Here is a 14,654-nt window from a genome sequence, read left to right as displayed (position 1 = left end):
ATCTTTCCTGTAGAACTGGCACATGTAAAAACAGTCACCCTGGACTCAGTGTCAAAACCTGCGGGAGTTCGCTCATCAGCCATTGCTAAGATTTTTCTAGAAACAGCACCAATAGAGCTGTTTCATCAGCATTTGCAAATTTGTTAAGGATTAAGATTGTCATCAGATATAATCTTAGCTAATTTATACATGTGATTCTCAGCTGCTTCATGATCAACAGAAGCTTTTTCAGCACAGATTTTCCAATATTTTACACCATGGCACTAGCTAAGTTCTTGCATCCAACTTTCTGAATATTCACACTCACCTTTCATGTTTACTCCTTCATGGAATAGCCTGGCTGGTTTTACAATCAGCAAGCAAGTCAGTAGCATACAATCACTTTATTGTTTTCAAATCTAATAAATCCCAAATCAAGATCTTCATATTTTCCTCAAGGCAATGTTTCACTCATTTTTCTTTAGGGCATTGTTGTCACTGTCCCTGTAAAATGTTATATATGGTGGTGGTTCCCACATTATATTTTATGGTAAGTGACCTCACAGACACACCTTGATTTCTGCAATAGCTCTCCTTTCTTTGCTATTGATGAAAGTAATGCTTCTTTCTCCTTCTTTATTATTAATTGGGGGTATCTTTACCTTTATTCTTTTTTTGGAAAATTTTCACAGTACAATTAAAAGTCATTTAAAAAACCCAAAAAATGCCATAAAAATATTAGCTAACAGTAGATGCACGTGCAACTGGTAGAAGCACTGAGAAAAAACTGGCATAAATTTCAGTTACGGTCTAATTTTGGCAGCAAACTTGCAAACAATAATACCAATGACAATTTTAGTTTTCAAAGCTTTTTGGATTCTGGAATTGTGGGAGAGGGATTATGAGCTATATTTTCATTTGAAAAATGTGAAAATTGAGGGTTGGCAAAATTACTTGGATTGCACATTTATAAGAATTGCTCGCTCTAGCCCATTTTGAGGTTAGACAGACTGAGTTTTGAATATACACTTAGACACTTCATTAAGTGGTGCGACCTGGGCAAGTTGTTTATGCTTTGCATATCTATTTCTTCAATGATAAAATGGAAATACTAATTCCATTTTACCAAGAGAATTACCAAGACACTTGAATCACATAACATATTTCAGTATATAATCTGATTACGAACAGATAATAATGCTTCTATGTGGGGCTCTCTTTGCCCAGTATCATTATTCTTTGGCAGGAGCCAGTGAGAATTCTCTAAATACACTGAGCAGAATGGTGAAGTCAGCTGAGTAGTTGAATGGACTTTTGAAGACTCATAGCTAAGGCTTTTAGTTGTGGGAGCCACACTTTTAGAGAGAGCAGTGGTTTTCCTTGAGGCTAAAATCCAGGATTTGAGTCTCAAAAGTCAAAGAGCCCTGAGGAGTCATGAAGCATAGATTGTTATACTATAGATAATAGCCAAGTTATGAATAAAAGAGGGTATGAGAATAGTTTTTCTCTCTTGCCATAATACATATCCCAAAGGAATACCCCAAAGGGAAGCAACAGGGTTGGACATCGGTAGATATTCCCAAGGGGAGTTTTGAGCCCCATCCCTACACTGAATCTTGAATCTGTTTCAACTGGGGTAGACGGAGGGAACTGAACCTTGGGTAGGTTTCAGAGAGCCTGAGAACAGATGAGACTTGTGTGTGAATCCACGTGATACACACAGAAGACCTACACAGTTCGTGAGAAGTGTATAGTATCAGAAACGCTTGGAATGAAGGAGAGAACTAAACGAATGAAGGCTGCCAATCTTCAACCTTCTACTCACGGAAAACAAGCTGATAAACCACTCAGCTGCAAGTAAACACTACCTTTTATGAAAAAGTAAGGATGACTCAGAGGATGGAGCCTCAAGCCCAGCAGGTGGAACCGTGAGCCCAGCGGGTGGAACTGTGAGCCCAGAGTAGGGAGCCTGGGGCCCAGGGCGAGGAGGCACAAATCTCAGAGGATTATTCACCTGCCTTGAAACCTAATGGAGTTTTTCTGGCTGGATTTCAAAACTGCTTGACTCTTTTTTCCCCTTTCATTTTCTTCCCCTTTGGAACACGAATGTTTATAACTGTCATTTTATGTCTTTTCCAACACTGCATTTGGGAGCAAATAACTTATTTCCTGAGTTTCACAGGCCCCCAGATGGAGAGGAATTGTGCCCCAGGATGGATTATACCCAAAGCTTCATCCTGACTTTTTAGATGACTTAGGTGCTGAGACTTGGGACTTTTGAGCTGATTTGATTTGGTTTTGAACTTTCAGTTGATCTTGTCATGGGTTAAGACTTTGGGGGAACTTGAGATGGGATGAATATATTCTGCGTGTGGGACAGGTATGAATCTTTCAGGCCAAAGGCATACTGTGGGAGGGTGAATAACGGCTGCTGAAAGATGTTCACATCCCTATTCCCAGAGCCAGTGAATATCTTATCTTAAATGGCAGAAGGATGTTGCAAATGTGATTAAAGTAAGGACATCAAGATTGAGAGATTATCCTGTGTTATCCTGTTGGGCCCAATATAATCACACAGGTCTTTAAAAGCAGAGGCCATTTTCCAGCTATGATGAGAAAAGGAGATGTGACAATGGAAGCAGGGTCAGTGAGATGCTACATGGAGGAAGGGGTCCGTAAGCCAAGGAATGCAGGCAGTCTGTAGAAGATGGAACAGTCAAGGAAACAGAATTTCCCCTGGAGCCTCCAGAAAGAAACATTGTCCTGCTGACACCTTGATTTTGAACCTAGTAAACCCATGCTGGACTTCTGGTCTTCAGAACGGTAAGATAGTAAACATGTGTTGTTTTAAACCACTACATTTGTGGTGATTTTGTAGGGTGGCAATAAAAAATGCATGCAGGCATATCAAGGCATTTTTCATGTGGATCTTACTAGAGAACAGGTAAAAGATGCCTCTGGGATTAGAAACTTCAAAATACGTTGCAGTTCGAGTTCTTAAATCACACTGCTTATTATCATTCTCTTGGGAGACTCAATAATTCTTATGCATACAGCAGAGACCTGTATGAATTATTAGTCCCTGAGATGTCATTCTTGGTTTTAGGTTTTTTTGTCAACTTCCTGAGTGACCATGGGCAAACCATTAACCATCTCCTGAATTTCACTTTCTTTTTCAAGGAGACAACAGTGTCCTAGTTTCCTTCTCTTACTGCCCCCACCCACCCACCCACTCTGTACCTTTGCCACATTCCTCTTCCCAGCTCCTAGGACAGTGAGAGGATGACTTAAGAGCTTTTTGTAAAGGGCTTTGAACTTTTCTAGAGTGGTTCTTGAACTCATGTAGGAGACAGAGCGTCTGGAAGACGGCACTGTTTGAAGAACACGGTGAGATGCTGATATATTTAATTCCGGGTTGTGCAATAGGAATAGTTTTACTTCCAGACAATCTGACAATCTGTGTATGACTTAAAAACCACAACCTGAGTACACATGTCCATGAAAAGAACAAGCTGTTGGTCTAAACACGATCGGCTGTTCCCGAGTTTTTCTGGTAATGCTTGTCTGCTGCTTGTTCACTTATTTTCTCATCTGCCAGTACTTGAGGGAGCAGATGTCCAAAGTTTAAGAAAAATATATCTGGGAGGAAAACTTGAAATTGGAAAAAAAAAAGTGATCTTAAACTAATTTATTGTCCTGATAATTGGAAAATATTATCATTAGTTGGATTGATGGCTGAACACCTCCATCAAGCCCTCAGAGACTGGCATTCGGTGTGAATATGTTTGTGAATTCCCCTTACGATGAATACGCAATGGGATTCCTAAGGGGAAAGGCTAGCTTCTTATTTCTTTTTGTATTCCCGAACATATTTCAGTTGTTACTGTCTCTCCTTACTATTTAATAATAATAGCTGCTATTTACTGAACACTTACTGTTTCTCAGATGCTGTGCTGAGACCTGAGTATGTATTGGGATGCTGTCATTATTACCCCAGTCTTACTGGTGAGATAGTGAACCTCACAAGGATTATCTGCTCACGGTCACAAAACTGATAAGCAGAAGAGGCAGGATTCGAACCCGGAACCTGAGCCCAGAGTCTGATCCCAGACAGAGCCTTGAACCATGGCATCTCACTTCCTCCTCTGTGAAGGCCCTCCCTGTGGCCACTCCCCATCCCAGGATGCTCTAGCCTCTCCCATCCTGAGATGCTTATGGCTCTCACCTTGTGCCTAGGTCTATACTTTCTTGCCTCCACCAGTTTGGAATCTCCTTGATCCCCTGGCAGCTGCTGGAGTACCAACAGCTGGATGACCTTGTGGGTCATGCTGTTCGGTGCAGAGCAGTGACAGTAGCAGACAGAGAACTAATCTTTGCTGTAGGGAGCTCCCCTCGCTCTTTGCCCGGTTGACTCCGTTTCAGTTCAAATATCGACTCCTCAGAGAGATATTCCTGGATCATATTATCTAAAAATGTCTCTCTCTCCTCTGATGCTGCTGTTTCATTTCTCCCACAGCACGTACCCTGACCAAAAAGCACTTGTTTGCTTCCTTGTATATTGTCTGGTCCCTCTTCCCAAGAATAAAACTCTCCAGAAGGGCAGAAATCTTCTCTGTCTTGCTCACATCTGCACCTCCTGTGCCTAGAACAGTGCTTGGTACTCAACTATTTGTTGCAGAAGTACGTGAATGAATATACTGAAATGTTTTTGAAATGTTGTATTCATTAAATAAATATTGAGTATCGTCTTTGTGCTGGACATTGTTCTAAGTGTCAGGAATATAATGATGAGCATTGTAAAGCAAACCCATTTTTAAAAATGGACACTGGTTGTGTCTTCAAATTATCAACAATCTGACCCTTTGGTCAAAATTAGGGTGATCATATATTTCAGCTTATCTTGAATTATGCTTTTGTCTATAAATAGTACCCCTTTCACTCTCCAAAATGTCCTGGTATGGGTGATAAGTTATTGATTCCCCATAGTGAAATTTATGTATCAAAGCAATTAAAACTAGCAAACAGCAGACAGAGTAAAACCCTGGTATAAGGTAATCAAACAATGGGTTTGGTTGCTGTGCACAGTATTAATTTTGTGAATTATAAGTGATGACAAAACAACTCAGCCTGGCCTAAGCAAAAACAGAAAGAGGAACTGACAAATTTACATAGCTGAAGTCTGCTTCAGGCACCATAGGATCCAGACCTCCAACTCCAGTGTTCCCCTCCTCCCTGAGCAGCTCTAAGCTCACACTTCCTAGTATCAAATAGCAGCAAAAGCCCCTGCCTCATCCCATCCCAGTGCAGGTCCAGTAAGGGAAAGCCAGAGCCTTTCCTAGGAGCACTTATCCAAGTCCTGAGATGGATCCTGATTGGTACAGCTTGGGTCCTCCCCTTCACCCCAAGGAAAGGCGGTGTGTTGATTAGCTAAGGCATGGGTTATGCCTTTCATCCCTGTAGCTGAATATGGAGCCCTGCCCAGACCACATATCCAGATTGAAGGAGCAGCAGATCTGTCCGGAAATGGAAACCAAGGGATTTTTCCAGAAGAAAAGAGAATGCATTTAAAATATGGGTGGGAACCAAAAATGTCCTCTATAATGTGTGTATGTGGGGGTGGGGCAGCCTGTGCACACAGGTGCATCTGTTTGGGGGATGACCAGCTAGCTTACTGAGCAATGGCTTCCATCAAACAATTTTATATGTTCACAGTCTCTTTCTCCGACTCCTGTTTCATAGGCCCAAATGAAGCTCTATTTTTCCATCCCATCAACACCTCACGTCAGAATCCCTTACTGTGCATACAGTATATGGCAAGTCTTCACACATATTGGGTCACTCACTCAAAGGACATCTTCGTGCAGATGTTCAAACTGTGCACCGTACAGACTACAGTGTGAGTTGTGCAATATGGTGACCTTAAGTAATCCTCATAGAAATCCTCTTGGCAGATGAGGAAAATGGGGCTCAGTGGCCTCGTTTCACATAGAGAGCCTGGTAAGTCAAAGGAGTTCTCATCCTCGTTTACCTTGGAAAGAAGTACTCACTCTTTACCGTTACATTCTCTCCATGCTCTTAAACAAACACGATCACTGAAGCCTTGGAAATTATAACAAGGCATTCTCATTTTTGTTTTACATTTAGGCAAATTAAGCAAAAACAGATTTAAAAACTCAGTGAACCATCTGTAGTGTTTATATCCTTAAGTGCAGAAGAAGTCCATAGACATAATTCATTCTGCAAAGAAATATGCAAGGCACCAGAATTTCTAAATTTTTCCTGGGTCTCATTGTTCCCAGTCTTAACCATTTAATAGTTTCCAAATCAAACTTGGGAACTTAGAGTACGGTTCTTGAATTTTACTGCTCTTAATAATCACGGTGGGTGCTTGTTAAAAATACAAATTCCCAGCCTCCGCTGCAAGAGATTCTGATTCTGCATTTTTCACAAGCACCCTGTGACTGGGATGTGGTGTTTTTTTTTTCATGAAAGTTCTTTGAGAAATAGAAGTTTTGAAATATAATTTTTCAATAAAAATGAAAGAAGTCTTCCTTCTTTTCTGCATCTGTTTAATATCTGTTGAATACCTGCTGCCTACAATAGTCATAGTCTGAGGGATGTATAGTTTTTTGATTTCCACAGTCTGTTGTTTATTTGTTTGTTTGTTTTTGTATTCACACTGACAATGTTTTGGAAGAGGTTACCTCTTTTAAAAGCAGACGAATATGTAAAGGTCAGAGGCATGAAAGGCCCTGGATTCCAGGGAAGGTATGTGAATGCAATGTGTTTTTCTTTCTGAGGTCTCCATTAGGATGAAAGAAGTAAGATGGAGCGCCGGCAGCTGGTCTTTCATCCTTATATAGAAGCGATGGTGCAAAAGATACTCAGGTTGATGTCATTCAAGGAGAAGTGGGAAAAGTTCAGGTGCATCAATAATGCATGCCTCTGCTTTCTTATTTCCCTGTCAAAGCAAGAGGAAGCTCATCCTTTCTCTACAGATGGTGCATAAGAATGGCAAAACAAATGTAAAATCTCTGCTATAGCCTTGATAAATGATGGTAAGGGAAGGAATATTTATTTTGTGTCTCCTCTGTGACACCTGGGGAAACTGAAGCTCAGATACATTACGTGGCTTTCCTAAGATCACATCACTAGCCTTCTCAGTGATCTCTTACTGTGAACAAACCACTCTAGAGCTTAGGGCCATAAAACAGCAAATTATTATTACATGTCAGAGTCCTGGGAGTTGATTGGGCTCAGCTGAGTGGTTCTTAGATGGGGTCTCTCCCATGGTTGCAGTCAGATGGCAGCTGGGGCTGGAACCTTCTGAAGGACTAACTGGACTAGACGTCCACCAGGTCTTTTCACTCACATGCCTGGTACCTTGGTGTCCTTTGGCCTTTTTCTCTTCCTACATCAAAACTCATCCTCTAGGGCCTTGGCTTTTACTTTTTACAGCATAGTTGATTGAAGGTAGTCATACTTCTGACATATTGGTTAGCTTCCAAGGTGGTGCAAAGAAGAAACTTCCAGAATAGGCAGAGCTATACATGGGACTGGCATAGACTCATTTCCACCATATTATGTTGGTCGAAGCTTCATAGGCTCTCTCAAAGCCAAGAGAATAGAGAAACGTATTCTCCCTCTTGATGGGGGAGTGTCAAGTTCACTTTGCAGAAGAGCCTGTGGGATGGAAGCCATTGTTGCAGCCATCTTTGAATGAGTTTATTTTGCACATGGGAAGGATGTGTATCATTGTAGGGAAGAGGGAAAACTGATATCTTGTCTCCAAAGACGGCACTCCAACGAGTCACTGTTGGCCAATAGTCTCTCTCTACTTTTAACTCTCCATCTGTGCTCTTGATTCACGGCCTTTCTTCAGTTCTTCCTTCTCCTCATGGTCTATACCTTCCTAGGGCTCCCTTCTTGTTGATGTCATTGCTTTCCTGCCCTTCTCCCTCAACCCAGTGTTCCTATTTAACTGCTACTCATCCTTCACGTTCCAACAAAGAGAACCTTTCTTGGAGAAGTCTTTCCTGATCGCCCCAGGCTGGGTCAACTCTTTTCATAAGCACTCATGGGAATTTTCCTCTCAACCAAAGCTTGTCTGAGTATTCTAATTAGACAACTAATGGTGTGATTAGAACATATATATGTGTGTTTTTAGAACATATATATTAGAACATATATATATATATATATATATATATTTATATATCCTTTAATGTATAAATTACAAGAAAGCATGGATTTTATGTATTTCAGTTTCAATCCCAAACTCAGTGCCTCCCTGACAGGTGGTGGTAGCCAATTCACTTTTGTTGAACAAATAAAGATTGTTGAAAATAAATTTCAGGCTCGTAGTGTAGTCATGTGGAAAAACAGTGCTCACCTGGATGTAACAGCTCTAACCAGAATTAATTAAAATTAATTTTCTCAGCTCATGGTCAAAGCCATGGAAGAACAATGGCAGGAAATGAAGATCAATTATAGCGTGCTATTCTACTATGCACATATGACGCATCTTTATATAAATTCTGCCAGATTTAGATATAGTAGTTACTCTTATTTTACGGTGAAGGAAGCCAAGGTCTTATAGCTAGTAAGTGAGGAAGAAGAACTTGACTATTGCTGTCTTTTATACATGGGTGATATAGTTAAGTTTTATATATATATAAAACTTATATATATATAAAACTTATTATATATGTATATATATACATATATATGTATATATATACGTATATAATATGTAATATATACGCATTTGATCAATTTCAATTATGCATACACACATATATCTATTGCTTCAGGAACTTACAAAATTGCTTTGTTAAAAATTATAAAATTACACTTGCTAAAAGAGGAATAGTGACACTAGGAGAGTTGAAGAAAAGGTCAAAGGAAATGAATCATTGGAATATATAAACTATCTGAAAATGGCATGGGCATCCTGTATGTTAGCCCATCGAATGGGCCTAGAAAAGCCCATGGCATATTTTATAAATGAAATGAAGAATGTACATTCACTCAAATAAACTCACAAACTGACACTCAATGGGAAAAATCTGAAAGAGGAGCATGAGATAATATTTTATTTCTCACACCCAGCCACCAAAACAGCATGGCAACCAGGAGACGTTTGAAGGGGCACATGGGTCCCCGTGCAAAGCACACTAAGAAAAGGACAAGTACAGGATATGAGAGTGAAGACAGCTCATCCAAATTAACTTCCTTCAGAAGGACAAGTAAGCATGAAGGACAGATGTGAGTTTCTATTCTGTCCCTACCATTCAGCTGGTGACCAATTTGTGTTCCAGTGTCCTTATCACCAGAGAGGGAAAAAAGTGCTTATTTTACAGTACTCTTAAAGGAGCAAATGGAATATGTTCTATAGATGCCCATAACCCCACGCATGGAAGATAATAGATGTCCAATGCTCACGTACGTCTCATTCTTCGTTTTTCTCTTTTCCCTTGTTTTCCTTTGTTCTCTTCTTCTCTCCTTTATTCTCTTTGTTCCCTCTCTTTCTCTTATGTATGACATAAAGGAAATTGAAGGCCTGATCTCTTTGCCTTGGACCTACAAGCTCTCTGGAGACACATGATTTAGCACACATAAAACAATTAATGCACCACACAAGAGAGTAACACATCAAGCACAAAAGTGGTGGGGCATCGGCTATCAAAAGCTTATCAAATTCAAAGATAAGGAAGACGGAAGATATTCTCTACAAAAAACACCAGGAATGGATTCTTTCAAGCGCATTTGAAGGAGAGATAATGTTACTCAAATCTCTAATATAGCTGCTTAATGGAAGGCGTTTAGTTATGCTTGAAATAAGTGCTTTCAAATTTTAGTTGTTCATCCATTAGAAACAGACATCTGCAATTGAGGGAGTAAAAACAAGTAGCACGTTATTACCCTCCAAGTCTTTTTTTTCCGTCTCTTTGTTATTCACTGGTAATACCAAGCCAGTAAATGACATGTCACCCTAATTGATTTTAATTAGTGCTCCACAAAAGAAACCCGATAAAACATTACTCTGAGAGCATGTGCCCAGGTGAAATGTGTGAGCACTGTTGAATTGGGGGTTTCTAGGATATTCATCACAAGTAAAGATGGGATACAATAGCTTTGATGAAAACAGTTATACCTTCCACTTTATTATATATTCATGAAGCACTCTTTTCAATCATTTGGGAGGTGGATAATTGTTATCTTAGCTATGAACAAATGAAGGACAAATAGCTTCTTTTGTTTTCCATCATAATTGTGGAGCAAAGAGTTTCTCTCTTTAAGCGTGCCTCTTCACCTAGGAAATTCTTACTGAATTTCTCAAGATTCAGGAAAAGTTTGACTTTTTCCTTAAGGCTTTTGCTCATTTATTCCAGAAACATTAAGTACTCTGATCTCTGCCTTGATCATTCAACAAATATTACTGAGTCTAAGCCAGGTGTGATATTAAGTTCTGGGTGTACAACGGTGAAAAATATAATCATAATCCCTACCTGAAGTCATGGAGCGTATCCATTTATAACACTATTATATTGTTTAAGAATTACCTGTTTATAGAACTCTCTCCCAATCTGATGTGGACACTTTTGAAGATGGAGACTACATCTATTCATGTCAGTATACCCCGTATCCAACATGGTACTGACACTCAATAAACATGTATTGAATCATTTTGAATTGATTCTGGGCAGTCTCATAACCAGTTTGTACGTGTGTGTGAGTGCGCATGCGTTACCCAACAGAACAGTCCTTTTGCTTTTCCTCTTCTACTCTATCCTTTAAGCAATTCTATTTCAGGTTTTGATTTAGGCAGGGATTATATGTGTTATGAAAATATATAAAATATATATTATCTATCTATCTATCGATCTATCTATCTATAGCTCCTTTAATATGTAAATTACAAGAAAGCATGGATTTTATGTATTTCAGTTTCAATCCCAAACTCAGTGCCTCCCTGACAGATGGTGGTAGCCAATTCACTTTGGAAGGAAAATGGGCAAAATCCATGCAACTTTGAGTCGTCTATCATCTTAGATAGATGGACAGTAGTTGTCTAGAGTTGTGTGGGGGAAGGATTCTAAGGTCTCTGTACAATATAGTGGGGAATACTGTGGTTGATTAATGTCTGCCAAGTAGAGGGGACAGAACAGAGATAGCATGCATGCTGTTCTTTTGTCATCTCTGTTTTATGCTTTGAGACTCCAACTCGAGTATAGGTTTGGAGCTAGCACAGGTGCGAATAAGCACAATTAACTACACTCACTACCATGTGTCCTATGTAAGATAATTGGGTATATTCAAGTGAGAAAGCTGGAACTTTATCTGTATTGCTTATCATTCATCATAGACACTCAATAATGCAGAAATTAGAAATGTGAATAAGCTCAAGTCATAATCTCCCTCCTGTGGGTCAATTTATCCCATCCTAGTAACTTAAAGTTCTTGAATTGTCTCACCTCCCTTAAGACATGAAGTGAATCTAATGCCTTACCCCCCCACACATTCTACTCAGGCAGATTAGTTATGGCATTGGGACTTGAAATTGTAATTACCCAGCCTACAAGGTTCAGCGTGGAAGTCATGACATTTGAATTCAGCTTGAGCTTCGCTGTGTAACTTTGAACAACAATGTATTGTTCTGCACCTTCATTTTCTCATCTATAAATTGAGGTGGTTGGATGAAATGATATCAAAGGTTCTTTTTCAATTTAATATTTTGTGTTTAAATTGAGACGGAAATTCACTAGGATTTTTCTACTAAAGACCCACCCTTCGTGTTGTTACCACTTCATAGTGGCTCTTCATTGCTGGGATCTGACACGGCACTAGAATCACAGCAGATCTATTGATCACTAGGGAAGAGTGAGGTCCTTGAGGGCAGGACCCGTGTCTAATGCATCTTCATTATCTCTGTGCTCAGCAGATACGCATATGGGTTGAATCGATGAAGCAAAACTTTTAGTGGAAGGAGGATTCTGGAAGCATCCGTGCGGGCCAGTTTCTGGCCAGCCTCATTTGTGTAATTAACATCAGCCTGGGACCTGATGACAGCAACTGAATCATTTATCCAAAAGGTCACACAAAATCTGATGCCTAGGACATGGATTGGTTATGGGTTGTGGTTATTGCTGTTTTAATAAGACAGGGAAATGAGTCTTTGCTTCTGAGGAAAACCTGAATACATGTGCCTGATTGCCCTGGCATCTTTCATGTTCTCCCTGACTAGGTATTCACAGCATGAACATAATGAGCATGTTTGGAGCGAGGGGCAGAGGAAAAAAAGGTAGTAGATTAAACATCAGCTGTTCCTCTTCTCTGACTTTCTTCCCATTTCCATTCCTTTCCCATCTTCAGCACAGCCCAGGCAAGAATGAGTTCAGAATTTTAAGTACCTGGACAGAGATCTTAATTTTCAGCCTGGCAGGTAGAAGAAGTGAGACTACACATATGATAAATTCTTACCAACCCCCTAACGGGATGTTGGGTTCTAACTCTCTCTGCTTGCACACAGACTGGTGCTCCAAGACACCACAAATGAAATTCTGATGATTCCCCTTTGTCTATGGCTGAAGCAGAGGGATTTTAGTTTTAAATTACAGATTCCCAGGTCTATCTATCAAAAAGTCAGACATAATTGGTATGGGGGAGGGTTTTAGGGTTTGTATGTCCACAATGTTCCCCCAGGTAATTCTGATAACCACTTACGTTTAGGATCAACTGATGGATTAAATAAGGTAAATATTTCTTAGTATGGCATTCAAGGCCTTTTGTGATATTCCCTCCAACTCCCCTTCCCCCTTTCCAGCTGATGTCCAGCCATTCCTCCAGTGCCATTCCTACCCTCACAGCCCACCAGCTCACGTGTGGCTCTGCAAACATGACACGTTCTGTGCACCTCCATGTTTTTGCTCGTGCTGTATCCCGTGACTTACAAGGCTCTTGCATAGGAGTTTGGTGAATTTAACATCGTTTAAGGGCTCCTTTAACCTGTGTTTTCCACCTCTGAGCTTCCTGGTAACCATCCATCTGATTGCAGAATTAATTGATCTCTCTTTTGTGTTCCCATAATATGCTGAACATTTTGTCTCTATTATAGCTACAGTGACATATTTTCTACTCCGAAAATTGGCACAAACAGCTGAATAGCGGGACTGAGTATTTTAAATAGAACACAGTATTTAAAATTATTTTTATGCTTAATTTGTTTTAACCAAAATAAAAATAACACGTTATATCAAATAATATAAAAGTGAGCTTATAATAAAAAAAATGAAAACTCCCATTTCCCTTTCTCTGGTTTGGTCTCAATTTCCTGAGGCAATAGTTTAAGGAATCAATTTTTTTGACCAGATAATAAAAATTTAGCAGAATCAAGGGGTGGGGGCACCAAAAAATAGCTCTTTTTTCTGTTTCTGTCCCCCAGACACCCATTTCCTTCTCCAGAGAAACACTGTTCCTAGTTTCTTGTGTATTCCTTCTGGGATACTCTATGAGTTTTCAAATGCATATTCGAACAAACATGTATACACACACACACACACACACACACACAGAACCACACTGCATTACTGTATACACATTGCACCTTTTGTGAGTTAACAGTATATCTCGGAGATTTATTCCATATTTGTACATAGAGTAATTTCTCCTTTGTTTGTCGGCTGCATATTATTTCATTGCTATTTGCTGCACTACAATTTACTTAACAAATTCTCTACTGATGGAAATTTAAGTTGTTGCCTAACTTTTGCTTCTACCAATAATTCTGTGGTATCCATATATCACTTTTCAAAGCACAAAAATACCTGTAGGATAAATTTCAAAGAGTGCATTTGCTGGGTGTGCATTTTTATATTTAATAGGTATTTCCAAGTTACTCTTCATAAAACATATATGAATTTGTACTCTCACCACAAATGCACTTGTGAAATCATTGTGTTAAGTTTCTTTTTAAAAATTTTTGCCAATCTGACATTTATGGAGTAGACTCTCCTTATATGGAGATGTTTTGCGTATCTCATTTTATCAGGAATATGCATCTTTTTATATGGTTAAACGCCAGAAGTATTTTACACTTTTTTTTCATGACCCTTGGTCTGGTTTTAAAACATATTTTTTATTATTATTACTGAAGAATTCAGCTATGTAATATGAGGAACTCAGCATATTTACATAAAATCCCAACATCTTCACCCCTTCCAAATTTCTGCTGATTATATAGTTTCTACATGTCATGCTTACATCTACCCTCATAAGAGATTTTTAAGGATACGATACAGTACTGTTAGCTACAAGCTCAGCATGGTACCACAGAGCTCTAGAACTTACTCATTTTCAATTACTAAACCTTTATACTCATTGTTTTAAAGGGCCGATTGTTTGATTTCTTTTCATCGTGCTAAGTCTGATGACAGCTTTCATCTGTCATCAATTTGCATGGCCATATTTTTCTGGTGAGTGTTCTTTCCCCTTTATTTTCATTCTTTCTTCTTTTTTTTATGTAGTAAAATTTTGTATTTTGGAGAGCATGACTATTAGTTGATAAATCCTCAATTTTTAAATGAGGTAAATTTTCTGTAGACTCATTCTTTACATGTGGTTCCTGGGGGGGCGGAGGGGCCATAGCATTTGTCCAAGACAGTGGAGATTTCCTT

General features: G+C 39.3%; 1 long non-coding RNA gene across 29 annotated transcripts in view; it reads right to left on the bottom strand.

Moving 5' to 3' along the window:
* The window catches only part of LOC109443351 (protein LRATD2), a 530,125-nt gene that overhangs the window by 96,927 nt on the left and 418,544 nt on the right, over nucleotides 1-14,654 (bottom strand). The window contains exon 7 of one of the 29 annotated variants that reach the window (XR_012490843.1): nucleotides 2,093-2,585. The exons of the other annotated variants lie outside the window; for them this stretch is intronic. This is a non-coding gene — a long non-coding RNA (protein LRATD2). Of the gene's footprint in view, nucleotides 1-2,092; nucleotides 2,586-14,654 lie in introns of those variants that run through there. 29 annotated transcript variants of the gene reach the window in all.

The sequence above is a fragment of the Rhinolophus sinicus genome, linkage group LG12 (genome assembly GCF_036562045.2).
Source record: "Rhinolophus sinicus isolate RSC01 linkage group LG12, ASM3656204v1, whole genome shotgun sequence".
NCBI classification, from domain to species: domain Eukaryota; kingdom Metazoa; phylum Chordata; class Mammalia; order Chiroptera; family Rhinolophidae; genus Rhinolophus; species Rhinolophus sinicus.
The sequence above is the reverse complement of the archived record's forward strand: the minus strand, read 5'-3'. Positions and strand labels throughout refer to the sequence as shown.